Source organism: Macaca fascicularis, chromosome 5 (assembly GCF_037993035.2).
Source record: "Macaca fascicularis isolate 582-1 chromosome 5, T2T-MFA8v1.1".
NCBI lineage: Eukaryota > Metazoa > Chordata > Mammalia > Primates > Cercopithecidae > Macaca > Macaca fascicularis.
This window is the reverse complement of record NC_088379.1, coordinates 43,071,528-43,087,170: the sequence shown is the minus strand read 5'-3', so window position 1 is coordinate 43,087,170 and position 15,643 is coordinate 43,071,528. Positions and strand designations below refer to the sequence as shown.

At 36.4% G+C, this 15,643-nt stretch overlaps 1 long non-coding RNA gene across 1 annotated transcript in view; it reads right to left on the bottom strand.

Moving 5' to 3' along the window:
• Positions 1-15,643, bottom strand: part of LOC135970788 (uncharacterized) — a 95,980-nt gene that overhangs the window by 57,225 nt on the left and 23,112 nt on the right. The gene's annotated exons all lie outside the window — the stretch shown is intronic.

Genomic DNA, 15,643 nt, shown 5'->3' with positions numbered 1-15,643 from the left:
TTGCAGGCTTAAACATATTTCTACTATTTAAAATGATCTGGTTGGAATCTTAGATCAACAAAATTTCTATAGTATACAAAGAAAATTTAAGTACCACTCACCTATAATTGTGAGATTGCTTTAATACTTTTTGCTTAATAGAAATTGATTCAATATTATTTTTAAATAATCAAAGAAAATTAAACATTTTATTAGAAAAATAGTGATTTTTCCAAGGTTTATATTGGTAATATGCTAAATGTTATAATTGCCTTACAGGAAGTGCACACTACTGCTGATTTAATTTTTGTAATATTTGGGGATTTTATTTTCTTTCCTAAATTTTTCTTAAAAATATACTAAAGTTAAGCAATTGGATTTAATCACTTCCTCATGAAAATAAAGATAGAAATATGATAATTTTAAATAAATTTAGTCCTCATGAATGTTTATTATAACATTGAGGTTTGAAATAATAGAATATCTCCCTTTTAGGTTGACAACAAAAATAATTGATTTAAAACTTATTTTAACTTTGGCAACAAAGTTAAAATGATATATTTAAATTATATTTTTTGTCTTTAAGTAAAAATAGCTCATTAGTCTCATTAAAAAACATTTTTAAAAATTAATATTACCTTGCCTCTAATTAAAATAATATTTTTAGAGAAGAAAACTGGTTCAACTTTTTAAAATGTACTATCTGACCATATTTGAAAAGTAACAATATGAAGGCAGCTTTACAGTTGCATTAGTATACATGTAACTAATAATCTCAAATTTATGAAGTTTATCTGTTATAACATTAATATATAAAAAGCATAAATATTTTGAAACATACAAAATTTGAAATGGGGTTTATGGGAAAAAAATTTAGTTTAATTTCAGACAGTATTTATTTTCTTATTTTTTCTCTTCTAACTTTTATTTTAGGTTCAGGGGTTACATGAGCAGGTTTGTTACATGGGTAAATTGTGTGTCACTGGGGTTTGTTGTACAAATGATTTTGTCACCCAGGTAGTGCGCATAGTACCCAACAGGTAGTTTTCCAATCCTTGCCCTCCTATCCTCCACCCCCAAGTAAGTTTTAGTGTCTATTGTTCTCCTCTTTGTGTTCATGTGTACTCAATGTCTAGCTCCCACTTATAAGTGAGAACATGTGGTCTTTGGTTTTCTGTTGCTACGTTAATTCTCTTAGAATAATGGCCTTCAGCTACATCTATGTAGCTGCAAAGAACATGATATAATTTGTTTTATGGTTATATAGTATCCATGGTGTATATGTACCATATTTTCTTTATGCAGTCCATTGTTGATGGACATCTGGGTTGATTTCATGTCTTTGCTATAGTGAATAGTGCTGTGATTAATATAAGCATGTATGAGTCTTTATGTTAGAATGATTTATATTCCTTTGAGTGTTCATTTGGGTTTTTTATTCATTTTGTGCCTATTGTGAACGGAATTGCATTCTTGATTTGGTTCTCAGCTTGGAAGTTATTAGTTTATACAAATGCTACTGATTTTTGAGCATTGGCTTTATATCCTGATACTTTGCTAAAGTTGTTTATCAGATCTAAGAGCCTTTGGGCAGAAACCATGGGGTTTTCTAGGTATAGAATCATATTGTCTGCATAGAGAAATATTTTGACTTCCTCTCTTCCTTTTGGATGCCTTTTATTTCTTCCTCTTGGTTGATTGCTCTGCCTAGAACTTGCAGTGCTATGTTGAATAGGAGTGGTGAGAGTGGGCATCCTTGTCTTCTTCTAGTTCTCAATGGGGAATTGATGATATGGTTTGGCTCTATGTCCCCACCCAAATCTCATCTCAAATTGTAATTCCCATGTGTCAATAGAGGGACCTGGTGGAAGGTGATTGGATCATGGGAGTGATTCCCCCATTTTGGTCTCATGACAGTGAGTTCTAATGAGATCTGATGGTTTAAAAGTGTGGCACTTCCTCACTTTCTTTCTCTCTCTCCTGCCACCATGTAAGTTGTGCCTTGCTTCCTCCCCTTCTGCCATGATTGTAAGTTTCCTAAGGCCTCTCCAGCCATGCAGAATTGTGACTCAGTTAAACCTCTATTACTTATAAATTACCCAATCTCAAGTAGTTCTCTATAGCATGTAAAAACAGACTAATACAAAAAATTGGTACCAAGAGTGAGGCATTGCTATAAAGATATGTGAAAATGTGGTAGCAACTTTGTAACTGGGTAATGGGCAGAGGTTAGAACAGTATGGAGGGCTCAGAAGAAGACAGGAATATGTGGGAAAGTTTGTAACTACCTACGACTTGTTGAATGGTTTTGACCAAAATGCTGTTAGTAATATGGAAAATGAGACCCATGCTGAGGTAGTCTCAGATGGAGATGAGGAACTTATTAAGAACTAGAGGAAAGGTCACTCTTGTTGTGCTTTAGTAAAGAGAATGATGACATTGTGCCCCTGCTATAGAGATCTATGGAACTTTGAACTTTAGAAAGATGAATCAGGGTATCTCATGAAAGATATTTCTAAGCAGCAAAGATTCAAGAAGTAACATAACTGTATCTAAATGCATATGACTATATGCAAAGAGATGGTCTGAAATTGGAACTTATGTTTAAAAGAGAAGTAGAGTATAAAAATTTGGGAAATTTGCATCCTGACCATATTGTAGAAAGAAAGAACCATTTTCTGGGGAGAAATTCAAGCCATCTGCAGAAATTAGCATAACACCTGGATGTTTAGGCAGAAGTCTGCAGCAGGGATGGAGCCCTCATGGAGAGCCTTTACTAGTGCAATGCAAAAGGGAAACATGCAGTTGAAGCCCTTACACAGAGTCCCCACTGGGGCACTACCTAGTGGAGCTGTAAGAAGAGGGCCACTGTCCTCCAGACTCCATAATGGTAGATCCACCAACAGCCTGCATTGTGCACCTGGAAAAGTTGCAGTCACTCAACATCAGCTCATAAAAGCAGCAACAGAGGCTGTACTCTGAAGTGCCACAGGGGTGGAGCTACAGAGTAAAGTCCCCTGGGAGCCCATATCTTGCATCATCATGCCCTGGATGTGAGACATGGAGTCAAAGGAGGTTATTTTGGAGTTTATGATTTAATAGCTGCTCTGCTGAATTTCAGATTTACATGGGGCCTGTAGCCCCTTAGTTTTCATCAACTTCTCCCATTTGGAATGGGAGCATTTATCCAATGCCTGAACCCCATTTTATCTTGGAAGTAACTAGTTTTTCATTTATTTTACAGGCTCATAGATGAAAGGGACTTACGTTCTCTCAGATGGGACTTGGGGCATGGACTTTTGAGTTAATGCTGGAATGAGTTAAGACTTTGGAGGAATATTGGGAAGACATGATTGATTTTGAAATATGAGAAGTACATGAGATTTGGGTTGGGTCAGGGGTTTGCCTCTGTGTCACCACTCAAATTTCATCTCAAATTGTAATTCCCACATTTTAGGGGAGGGATCTGGTGAAAGGTGATTAGATCATGGGGACAGTTTCCCCAATGCTATTACTGTGACAGTGAGTTCTCTTGAGATCTGGTGGTTTAAAACTGTGGCACATCCCCTCTTGCTCGCTCACTCTCTCTTTTTTTTTCTCTCTCTCTCTCCTGCCACCATGTAAGTCATGCCTTGCTTCCCTTTCTGCCATGATTGCTAAGCTTCCTAAGCCCTTCCCAGCTATGCAGAACTGTGACTGAATTAAACCTCTTTTCTTTATAAATTGCCCAGTCTCAGGTAGTTCTTTATAGTAGTGTGAAAAGAGACCAATACAGGAATGCTTCCAACTTTTATTTGTTCAGTGTGATATTGGCTGTGGGTTTGTCATAGATGAATCATTTTATTTTGATGTATGTTACTTAAGTGCTTAGTTTGTTGAGGGATTTTAACAGGAAATGATGTTAAAATTTTTAAAAAGCCTATGTGCATATGTTGAACAAAACCTGCATCCCAAGAATAAAATCTATTTGATCCTGGTGTATTAGATTTTGACATGCTGCTGGATTTAGTTTGCTAGTATTTTCCTGAAGATTTTTGCATCTGTGTTCATCAGGAACATTGGGCTAAATTTTTTCTTTGTTTGTTATGTCTCTGCCAGCTTTTGGTAGCAGAATGATGCTGACTCTTTGAATGAGTTACAGAGGAGTCCCTCCTCCAGAATTTTTTGCTATAGTTTCAGGATTGGTGCCATCTCTTTTTTCTACATCTGGAAGAATTTGGCTGCAAATCTATTTAGTCTAGGGCTTTTTCTGTTTGGTAGGTTTTATATTACTTATTCAATTTCAGAACTCATATTGGTCTATTCAGGTGTTTAGTTTCTTCCTGGTTCAATCTTGTGAGGTTTCATGTTTCCAGAAATGTATTTATTTTGCCTAGATTTTCTAGTTTGTTTGCATAGAGGTATTTATAATAGTATCTGAGAGTTTTTTGTATTTCTACGGGGTTGGCAGTAAGGTCACATTTGTCATTTCTGATTGTGTTTTGGATCTTCTCTCTTCTTTTTCTTTATTAGTCTAAATAGTGGTCTATTCATGTTATTTATTCTTTCAGAGAAGCAACTTTTGTTTTCATTGATTTTTGAAAGGATTTTCACATCTAAATTGTATTCAATTCTGCTCTGATATTGGATATTTCTTTTCTTCTGCTATCTTTGGGGTTGATTTGCTCTTGCTTTACTTCTTCCCCTAATTGTGATGTTAGGTTATTAATTTGAGATCTTTCTAACGTTTTGATGTAGGCACTTAGCACTATAAACTTTTCTTTTACCACTGCTTTACCTGTGTCTCAAATATTCTGGTATGTTATATCTTTGTTTTCATTGTTGTTATAGAATTTCTTAATTTCTGCCTTAATTTTGTCATTTACTCAAAATTTATTCAGGAGCAGGTTTCTACATTTCCATCTAATTGTATTGTTTTGAGAGATCTTCTTGGTATTGATTTTTATTGTTATTGTGCATTGTCCAAGAGTGTTATTGGTATAATTTTGGGTTTTTTTTGTGTGTGTATTTCTTGAAAATTGCCTTATGGCTGAGCATTTGGTTGATTCTAGAGTATTGGCTATGTGCATATGGAAGAATGTATGTTCTCTTGTTCTGTGGCATATTCTGTAGATGTCTGTTAGGTCTATTTGGTCAAGTGTTCAGTTTAGGTCTCAAATATCTTTGCTAGTTTTTTGCCTTGATGATCTAATACTGTCAGTGGGATGTTGAAGGCTCCCACTATTATTGTGTTATTATCTAAGTCTCTTTTAAGTCTCTAAAAATTATTTTATTAATCTGCTGCTCCTGACTTGGGGCATATATATTTAGGATGATTATGTTGAATCGAACCCTTTATCATTATGTAATGCCCTTATTTGTCCTTTTTGATCATTGTTGGCTTAAAGTTTGTTTCACTGAAATAAAAATAGCAACCCTCATTCTTGCATGTTTTCTGTTTGCTTTATAGATCTTTTCCCTTCCTTTTACTTTGAGCCTATGGGTGTCATTGCATATGAGATGGGTCTCTTGAAGACAGGAAACAGTTGAGTTTTGCTTACTTTATCCAATTTGGAACTCTATGTCTTTTAACAGACATTTAGTCCATTTACTTTAAAAGTGAATATTGATATGTGAGAATTTGATTCTGTCATGTTGTTAGCTGATTGTTATGTGAACTTGATTGTATAGTTGCTTTAGAGTGTCAGTGGACCATGTACTTTGGGGTGTGTGTGTGTGTGTGTGTGTGTGTGTGTGTGTGGTGGCAGATAATAGTCTTTCTTTTTCTTTTCTTTCAGACAGAAGTCTTGCTCTGTCACCCAGCCTGGAGTACAGTGGCATGATCCTACCTCACTGCAACCTCCGCCTCCCAGGTTCAAGCAATTATCCTGCCTCAGTCTCCCAAGTAGCTGGGATTACAGGTGCATGCCACCAGACCTAGCTAATTTTTGTATTTTTTTAGTAGAGACAGGATTTCACCATGTTGGCAAGGCTGGTCTCGAACTCCTGACCTCAATGAATCCACCTGCCTTGGTCTCCCAAGGTACTGTGATTACAGGAGTGAGCCGCTGTGCTCAGTCAGGTAACAGTCTTTCGTTTCCATGTTTAGCACTTCCTTAAATACATCTTGTAGAGGGGGTGTTCTGGTAATGAGTTTCCTTAGTATTTGTTTGTCAGAAAAGGACTGTATTTCTCCTTCACTTATAATGTTTAGCTTGTCTGGAAATAAAATTTGTAGTTGGAAAATTTTTTCTTTAAGGATACTGAATGTAGGCCCTCACTCTCTTCTGGCATGTAAGGTTTCTGCTGAAATATCTACTGTTAGCTTGATGAGGTTCCTTTTGTATGTGATATTGCCCTTATCTCTAGTTGCCCTTTATACTTATTACTTTCACATTGACCTTGGAGATTCTGATGATTATGCCGTGAGGATGGTCATCTTGTATAGAATATTGTTGGGATTCTCTGAATTTCCTAAATTTGCTTATCAACCTCTCTAGTTAGGCTATGGAAATTTTCCTGGACAATAGTCTCAAATATATTTCCAAAATAGCTTGCTTTCTCCCCTTATCTTGCTGTAATGGCAATGAGTCATAGGTTTGATTTCCTTACATAATCTCGTATTTCTCAGGGGTTTTCTTCATTTTTCAAATTCTTTTTGTTTGTTTTTGTTTGATTGAGTTGATTCAAAGAACCAGTCTGTAAGTTCTGAGATTCTTTTCTCAGAACTTGGTCTATTCTACTGTTAATATTTCTGACCGTATTATGAAGTTCTTGTAGTGAGTTTTCAGCTTTAGAGTAGTTTGGTTCTTTCTTAAAATGGCTATTTCTTCTTTCATCACTTGTATCATTTCATAGGATTCTTTAGATTCCTCTGATTGTGTTTCAACTTTCTACTGAATCTTAATGATCTTCATTGCCAGTCAGATTCTAAATTCTATGTCTGCCATTTCAGTTTGATTAAGAACCTTTGCTGGGGTGCTAGTGGAGGCATTTGGAGGTAAGAAGACAACCTGGCATTAAGAGTTACTGTAATTCTTGCACTGGTTATTTCTCATCTAGGTGGGCTTTAATGTTGGAATATCCTTTAATGTTTGAATATGGCGCTTTTTGTTTCTATATTTTTTGATGCCCTTGAGGATTTGACTGTGGTGTAAGTTGGGTTTAGTTGGTTGGCTTCATTTCTTGATAATCTCAGTGGGAAAGTGCTGGGACTCCTGGGCTGCATGCTGTAACTTTTGCAGGGCTAGGACTTGGTCCACTGCTTTGTTATCTGGTCTCTGGAGGTTAAGCACCTGCTGTGCTAGTTGATCAGAGGTGTTCTCAGTCTGCTGGCAACAATACTCAAATGGATGGTGCTCATCAAAAGTGTTTTGCAAAGGGAGTGGCAAGTTGATGGGAGTCCACATGCTTGTGCACATCTCCAACCGGGCAGCAGAAGACGCCACAAACGTGTGCATGACAGTCAGTATTTAATTTATATTGGTATAAAAATATATCTGTTTGGGTTGCATAGGCCTTACAAAATCTTTTTGGAAACAAAAAGTAGTTCTGAATGGTAATCATGTTAAACTAAAAATAATAAACATCTATATTTACTTTAATAAAATCCTAACAGCAGAAAGTTTTACAAGAAAAAGTCTTATTTTTTTCTTATTTTTCATTTATATAATCTATCTCTCTCGAATTAATCATTATTATGAGTTCCCTGTGAGTGATTTTTTTCCAGGTATTTATTCCACCGAACCTTGAACTCTTGTTCATTAACAATTTACTCATCAAATAGTTATTGAGCATTTACTATGTACTAGGTAATTTTCCAGATACTAGGGATACAGAGGTGAACAACACAAACTTTGTCATGAACTTTACAATATCAATGATGAGACAGATAGTTAAGTAAAAAAATAAGGTAAACCAAGTATAAAAGTAAAAAAAAAAAAATGTCAGTGGAAAATGCTATGAAGAAAAACATGTAACAAGCTAAGGGGACAGAAATCTAGTTTTTGATTACATCCAGAGTTTATCAGAGATTTATCTGAGGAGGTAGAATATGAGCAGATACTTCCTAAAATTAGTCCCACAAATCTGAGGGAAGACATATATACAGAACAATCAACTTACATTTCCTATAAGCTTGAGTTGAGTAACATCTGTAATTCTCACTTTATGCCAGTACAGTGAGAGATAAAATGGAAGCTAAGGTGAAATACCTGGACTCAACCCTCAGTAAGTGCACTGGGAAGACCCTTATAATGCCACACATACTGCCAGAATGGAGATCTGCAGGTACACATGGCAAACTGACATGGTGGTTCTTTTAAAAAGCAGGGGTTTTTATGATTCGAGAGACTGGATTTGAATCTTGGCTTTGCTACTAATTAGCTAGATTTCCTCAGGCAAATTACTTAACCTTTTTGTGGTTACCTTCTGTCACCTGAGAAATGGGGTAAATGGCAATGCCTACCTCATTAGACTGTCATGATGACTAAATAAGTCACTATATATACAATATTTAAAACTGTATTGGGACTTAGCAAATAGCCTTTCAAAGTTAGCTATCATTATTAAAAGTTAGGTATTAAAATAAGTTATTATTATTATTACTATTAGTATTATTGTTGTGATTATACCCTACATCCAAGAGAGTGTAACTGAAAGACTTCAATTATTTTAAAAAATTTTCTCACTTTTCCTAGAAAACCTCTTATTAAAATATGTTAGGATCAGAATCAATGAAAGGCAGGTAAATAGTGAACATTTAATTCAGTTAACTTTTCCCTCACTTAACAATTTTACTGGCTGAAATCACAGAAAATAGATGATAACAAACAACCCCATCAAAAATTGGGCAAAGGATATGAACAGACACTTCTCAAAAGAAGACATTCATACAACCAAAAGACACATGAAAAAATGCTCATCATCACTCACCATCAGAGAAATGCAAATCACAACCACAATGAGATACCATCTCACACCTGTTAGAATGGCAATCATTAAAACATCAGGAAACAACAGGTGCTGGAGAGGATGTGGAGAAATAGGAACACTTTTACACTGTTGGTGGGACGGTAAACTAGGTCAACCATTGTGGAAAACAATGTGGCGATTCCTCAAGGATCTAGAACGAGAAATACCATTTGACCCAGCCATCCCATTACTAGGTATATACCCAAAAGATTATAAATCATGCTGCTATAAAGACACATGCACACGGATGTTTATTGCAGCACTATTCACAATAGTAAAGACTTGGAATCAACCCAAATGTCCATCAGTGACAGACTGGATTAAGAAAATGTGGTACATATACACCATGGAATACTATGCAGCCATAAAAAAACGATGAGTTTGTGTCCTTTGTAGGGACATAGATGCAGCTGGAAATCATCATTCTCAGCAAACTACCGCAAGAACAGAAAACCAAACACCACATGTTCTCACTCATAGGTGGGAATTGAACAATGAGATCTCTTGGACACAGGAAGGGGGACATCACACATCAGGTCCTATTGTGAGGAGCTGATGGGGGGAGGGATAGCATTAGGAGATATACCTAATGTAAATGACGGGTTAATGGGTACAGTACAGCAACATGGCACATGTATACATATGTAACAACCTGCACATTGTGCGCATGTGACCTAGAACTTAAAGTATAATCAATTTAAAAAAAATTTTTTTAAAAGAAAATAGATGATAATTTAAAAAGAAGAGTCTCTAAGCTATGTCATCTTGTCTTTACTGCTATGCACCTGATATAGTGACGTTATTTGGGACTTTTTAGTCAATGAGACTAATTCAATGTAAAATACATTTTAAGAATTATTTTTCTATAAAATAACAATCCACATATTATGTTGTGCCAGAGAGTGAAGTAATATAAATTAAACATTGTCAGTGATTTTTTTTTACAAAGGCTGAACCTTAACCTCCAGTTTTCCTGTAATTCAGTTGTCTCTCTCTCTGTCATTTAATTTCTTTGTAGTGTTGCTATAAAGTTGTAAAGTATAAGAGGAAAAGAGTTATAAATTTTTGTAGACTTACACGGGTATAAAACTTAGATGGATTGACATCCTTTTAAGAAGACCTAAAAGTATTGCCTGACATGAAGAATTGATCCCATTAACAGTGTGCTGCAAAGGGCAGAGATAAACTATCATAAACGTGTAGTTTTAGCGGGAGAAGCTGTGACTATAGCCTTGGTAATAGAATGATTTAGAGATTGGATCCCATTGACAAAGTGCCTGAAGCTCACAACATGAATATTAGCATGACATGAGGCCATAAAAAGGCTTTCACTCAGGTTCATATTTACATGCATCATAGAGCTCTATCAGATTCCTTTTCCTCTTACCATAGTCACATATCCTGAATCTTACCCTTCTATTATGTTCATCTACCATAGTTTCTCTTTTCCCAAACTGCCAGGAGCCTCATCTTCATCTCGTTTCCTGATATTTAAGTAAATTTGCTTTGCAATGCATTTACAATTTGGTATAAAATAATGCATTACCTAGAAATTGCAATCTTAAGTGGCTAAAATGTCTGTGTTCATAATAAGGGCAAACCCATAGTACATGTGAAAGTGTTTTAAATGTATTAATTCACTTAGTCCTCAATCAACCCTGCAAGAGAGAGTGGCATTATTATCTACATTGAACACATGAAGAAAGTTGAGCATGGAGAATTTGTGTAGCTTGCTCACACTCACAAAGCTGGAGTATGGTGGAGCTAGGATCTGGATCAAGTCAGTCCATTTTACAGTCTTTCCTTTTCAACTCTTAATTTAATAAGTTCTTTTCTAGAACTTACTAGCACAGTGTTAGTTTTGCTTAGATCCTTTGACTCTGTGAGGGGATCTTTATGGAATGCTTTGATATTTTAACCTGTTTTTATTTATTATGTAGGTTTTCAAATGACTTGCATTATGACCCAACCCACATGAATGATATGCTATCTATCTATCTATCTATCTATCTATCTATCTATCTATCTATCTATCCATCTTAGACATATTTGTCAAATATGTGTTTAACAAGAATAAAAGACTCAAATACCTTGGGAAAGTTGACCTTTGTAAATTTCCCAGGATAGAAAACCAAGCCAAGAGCCAGGTGTGGTGGCTCATGCCTCTAATCCCAGCACTTTGGGAGGCCAAGTCGGGCAGATCACTTGAGGTCAGGAGTTTGAAACCAGCCTGGCCAACATGGTGAAACCCCATCTCTATTAAGAATACAAAAGTTAGCTGAGCATGGTGGCATGTGCCTGTAATCCCAGTTACTAGGGAGGCGGGGGCAGGAGAATCACTTGAACCTGGGGGGTGGAGGTTGCAGTGAGCTGAGATCATGCCATTGCACTCCAGCCTGGGTGACAGAAACTCCGTCTCGAAAAAAATAAATAAATAAATAAAACCAAGCTAAAATCACAGCATACTGCTGCCTTCCAAAGCTCTACACTTATTATACCTAAAGATTAAATTTACAAAATTTTCCATGAAGAATTAGAAATTGTTTTTCAGATGGTCCTTGGTCAAATGACTTCACTTGTCTCAGACTCAGTTTCATATTCTATAAATTGGGAAACATAGTTGCATCTAATCAATCAGATTTTTTTAGAATAAAATATAGTAACACATAAAATTTGTAGCATAAACTAAGTACTCAATAACTGTTAGTGGCTCTTATTTTTATCAAATTGAAGCTACCAGGTTTCTCACTAACAAGCTCACTCTGATGTTGGAAGTCAGCTTACTCTTTTGTTCTTTTACTTAAACCTCACAATATCCATAGGAAGCAGGATAATGTTTTCTACCGTTTGAAGAAATTCCAGCTTGCATATTCATTATCCTTTGCACACAAAATAAGGCAATGAGCTAATTTTTATGAGCCTCACTTCACTTTGGACAGGTATCATTATCAGGCAGAAATTGGCCCTACAGAAGAGAATAAAGATTCACTGAAGGGTGCATCGGCTGAAGGACATCTTGTGAAGTTGAGAGGCATGTCTTATGTATACTGAGCTAACAGTCCATGTATAAGGTAGTTCTCCTATAGTCAAAAATTATAATTCCAAAATCCAAGGAGTGAAAGTGGTATCTCTCTCCCTATTACTCTTCTTCTTCTTTTTTTTTTTTTTTTTTTTTTTTTTTGAGAAGGAGTCTGACTCTCTCGCCCAGGCTGGAGTGCAGTGGTATGATCTTGGCTCACTGCAACCTCCACCTCCCAGGTTCAAGTGATTCTTCTGCCTCAGCCTCCCTAGTAGTTGGGACTACAGGTACATTCCACCATGCCTGGCTAGTATTTTTTTTAATTTTTTTTTTAGTAGAGACAGGATTTCACCATATTGGCCAGGCTAGTCTCAAACTCTTGACCTCGTGATGCGCCCACCTCAGCCTCCCAAAGTGCTGGGATTACAGGCATAAGCCACTGCACCCAGCCCCTATTACTTTTTTTACTCTTCTCGCAAAACTATTTTTCACATCATTATCACTATGGGATCTGATGTTATACTCTAAGCACATGGATAAATAAGTCAAAAAGTTAGGGGCTTCTCTCAGAATTTTATTAATATTGTCACGTCCAATGGTTAAAGCACATGGATTACTTTAACAACTTCTTTCAGGAAGGGCCACCAGGACTCAAATATTTGCATACTAAAAACCCAATTTTCACAGCAGGAAAAGCATCACAGAGGAGCTGCTAGATAAGAGTGAAATAAACATTGAAAGGCTTGTGATGTTATTAAATCTATGTGTGGTTTCATAACATGTTACAAAAACAGGAAGTTTACTGTCTTCTCAACCTTCACTCTTGTTGTGTCATTTATATATTTAACTTAATTATACCTTTTTCCCCATCATGTTCAACCATTTTATATAAAGTGGAGTAGTGTTTTTGTTGTTGTTGTTGCTGTTGTTTGTTTGTTTTTACATAAGTCATGGATTATAGATACCAAGACAAGATTGCCACAGAACTAACAAAGTCAGACCTAGAAGTGATTACAGTCAGAGATTAGACATTGATTTGTGCTGTTTGGTATGTGTGGAGGGAGGTTTACCATTTAATAAAGGAAAGTTACCGAAAAGTGGCAGAATATGCCACCTAAAACATGCCACTCTTGCGTAAGGATTATTTTGGGCTAAAGACACTTGAAGAAACAGCAGATGTAACAAGGGAGTTCTAATTATTTCCTTTTCTTTCTGAAAACAGAAGATTAGAACCCCCATGTGAAAGATGCCTCCCTTCTACCAGGAGAAAATAGTAAGTTTTTTGATGGGGAGTCACGACCAAGAGAATCCTGTACAAACAGACCTTGTTAAAATAATTCTTATCTTCCTTTGACCTCCCACATTATTTAGTTACTTTTTAAAATATTCCTTGTTCAATCTAGCATAAAAGCATTAAGACTTTGACAGCTCTTTGGGCCTTCACTTCCTCCTTATGAGGGCTCCTATGTCACTCAAAACTTACATAAATTTGGATGCCTTTCTCCTGGAAATCTGTCTTATGTCAATTTAATTCTAGCTGAAAAAAAGAAGTAGAGGGTAGAGGCAGACATTTGCCTCTCCTATATTGCCTATTTTTAGTGGGCAGTGATGCAATTTTTGCTGATGATGGAAAGTTTAAATATGATAGAAGTTGTGTGATGATGTGAAGGCTGCAAGGATTAGCTCCACAGGCATGTGTGGCTGATCATCTTTGAACATCCTTCTCATTTTTAAAATCATTTTTTATAATGTGTGTCCCAGCTTATCACAGTGAAAATAACAACACAAAAATGTTTTCTAGGCTGTATTCAAAGCTTCAGCATAAGCAAGCACCTGCATAACCTGTGATGTGATAAAAGTAAGTGGATAGGTGAGGAACCCCTGGCTTTGAGAGTATGATAACATAGAAATGTAGCTTCATATGGACACCTGTAAATGAGCTGCCATGCTCCACCAGTATGAATAACAGCTGTGCCTCCAGCTTCGTATGTGCAAGATGGAGAGTCCGTGTACATTATGGTGAGGTGCCCATCAGTAGTAGCTGTGAGGTTCTTGCCAGAACATCCCCAAAAATGCCTACAGGGATTCTGGCTGCATAATTTAGGAGCCCAACTCTCTAGTCATTCCAGAGATTTCTGCATAATTTAGGAGCCCCACTCTCTAGTCATTCCAGAGATTCTACAATCTACCTTATGTCCTTTAATGCAATCTTATTTTCCTAATACAACAAGGTCTTATTCTGGCTTTTTTTTTTTTTTTTTTTTTTTTTTGGTAACTAAAAATATCGATTGAAACTTTGAGCAATAAAACACAATTTGAAAGTATTGATATAAAAAAGCCATGCTACTTTAGCATTTTAGCACCAAAAGGGAAGACCAGAAGATTAATTAAACAACTTCTTTTAATAATGATTACTGGCTGGGTGTGGTGGCTCCCTCCTGTAATCCCAACACTTGGGAAGTATGGGCCTCCAGAAGTGCTGGGATTACAGGTGTGAGCCACTGTGACAGGCCTGAACTCTTTATTATTTATTTATTTATTTATTTATTTTATACTTTAAGTTCTAGGGTACATGTGCACAACGTGTAGAACGTGCAGGTTTGTTGCATAGGTATAAATTTGCCTTGTTGGTTTGCTGCACGCATCAACTCATCATTTACATTCAGTATTTCTCCTAATGCTGTCCCTCCCCCAGCCCCCTGCCCCCTAGTCAGCCCTGGTGTGTGATGTTCCCTGCCCTGTGTCCATGTATTCTCGTTGTTCAACTCCCACCTATGAGTGAGAACATGTTTGGTTTTCTGTTCTTGTGATAGTTTGCTTATAATGATGGTTTCCAGCTTCATCTATGTCCCTGCAAAGGACATGAACTCATCCTTTTTTATGGCTGCAGAGTATTCCATGGTGTATATGTGCCACAATTTCTTAATCCAGTCTATCATTGATGGACATGTGGGTTGGTTCTAAGTCTTTGCTATTGTGAACAGTGCTGCAATAAACATATGTGTGCCTGTGTCTTTATCATAGAATGATTTATAATCCTTTGAGTATATGCCCAGTAATGGGATTCCTGGGTCAAATGGTATTTCTATTTAGAAATCCTTGAGGAATTGCCACACTGTCTTCCACAATGCTTGAACTAATTTACACTCACAGCAACAGTGTAAAAGTGTTCCTATTTCTCCACATCCTCTCCAGCATCTGTTTTCTTCTGACTTATTAATGATCACCATTCTAACTGGAATGAGATGGTATCTCATTGTGGTTTTGATTTGCATTTCTCTGATGACCAGTGGTGATGAGCACTTTTTCATATGTCTGTTGGTTGCATAAATGTCTTCTTTTGAGAAGTGTTTGTTCAAATCCTTTGCCCACTTTTTGATGGGGTTGTTTGTATTTTTCTTGCAAATTCGTTTAAGTTTTTTTGTAGTTTACAGATATTAGCCCTTTGTCAGATGGGTAGATTGCAAAAATTTTCTCCCATTCTGTAGGTTGCCTGTTCATTCTGATGATAGTTTCTTTTGCTGCGCAGAAGCTCTTTCATTTAATTAGATCCCATTTGTCTATTTTGGCTTTTGTCCTAAGTGTATTTCTTTCAGCAAGGACACCAGTTTAAAAAAAAAGCAACTCAAACTTTTCTCAACTTTTTACATCAAAAAAAAAAAAATGAAAGCTGGTGGAATCAATTATTTGATC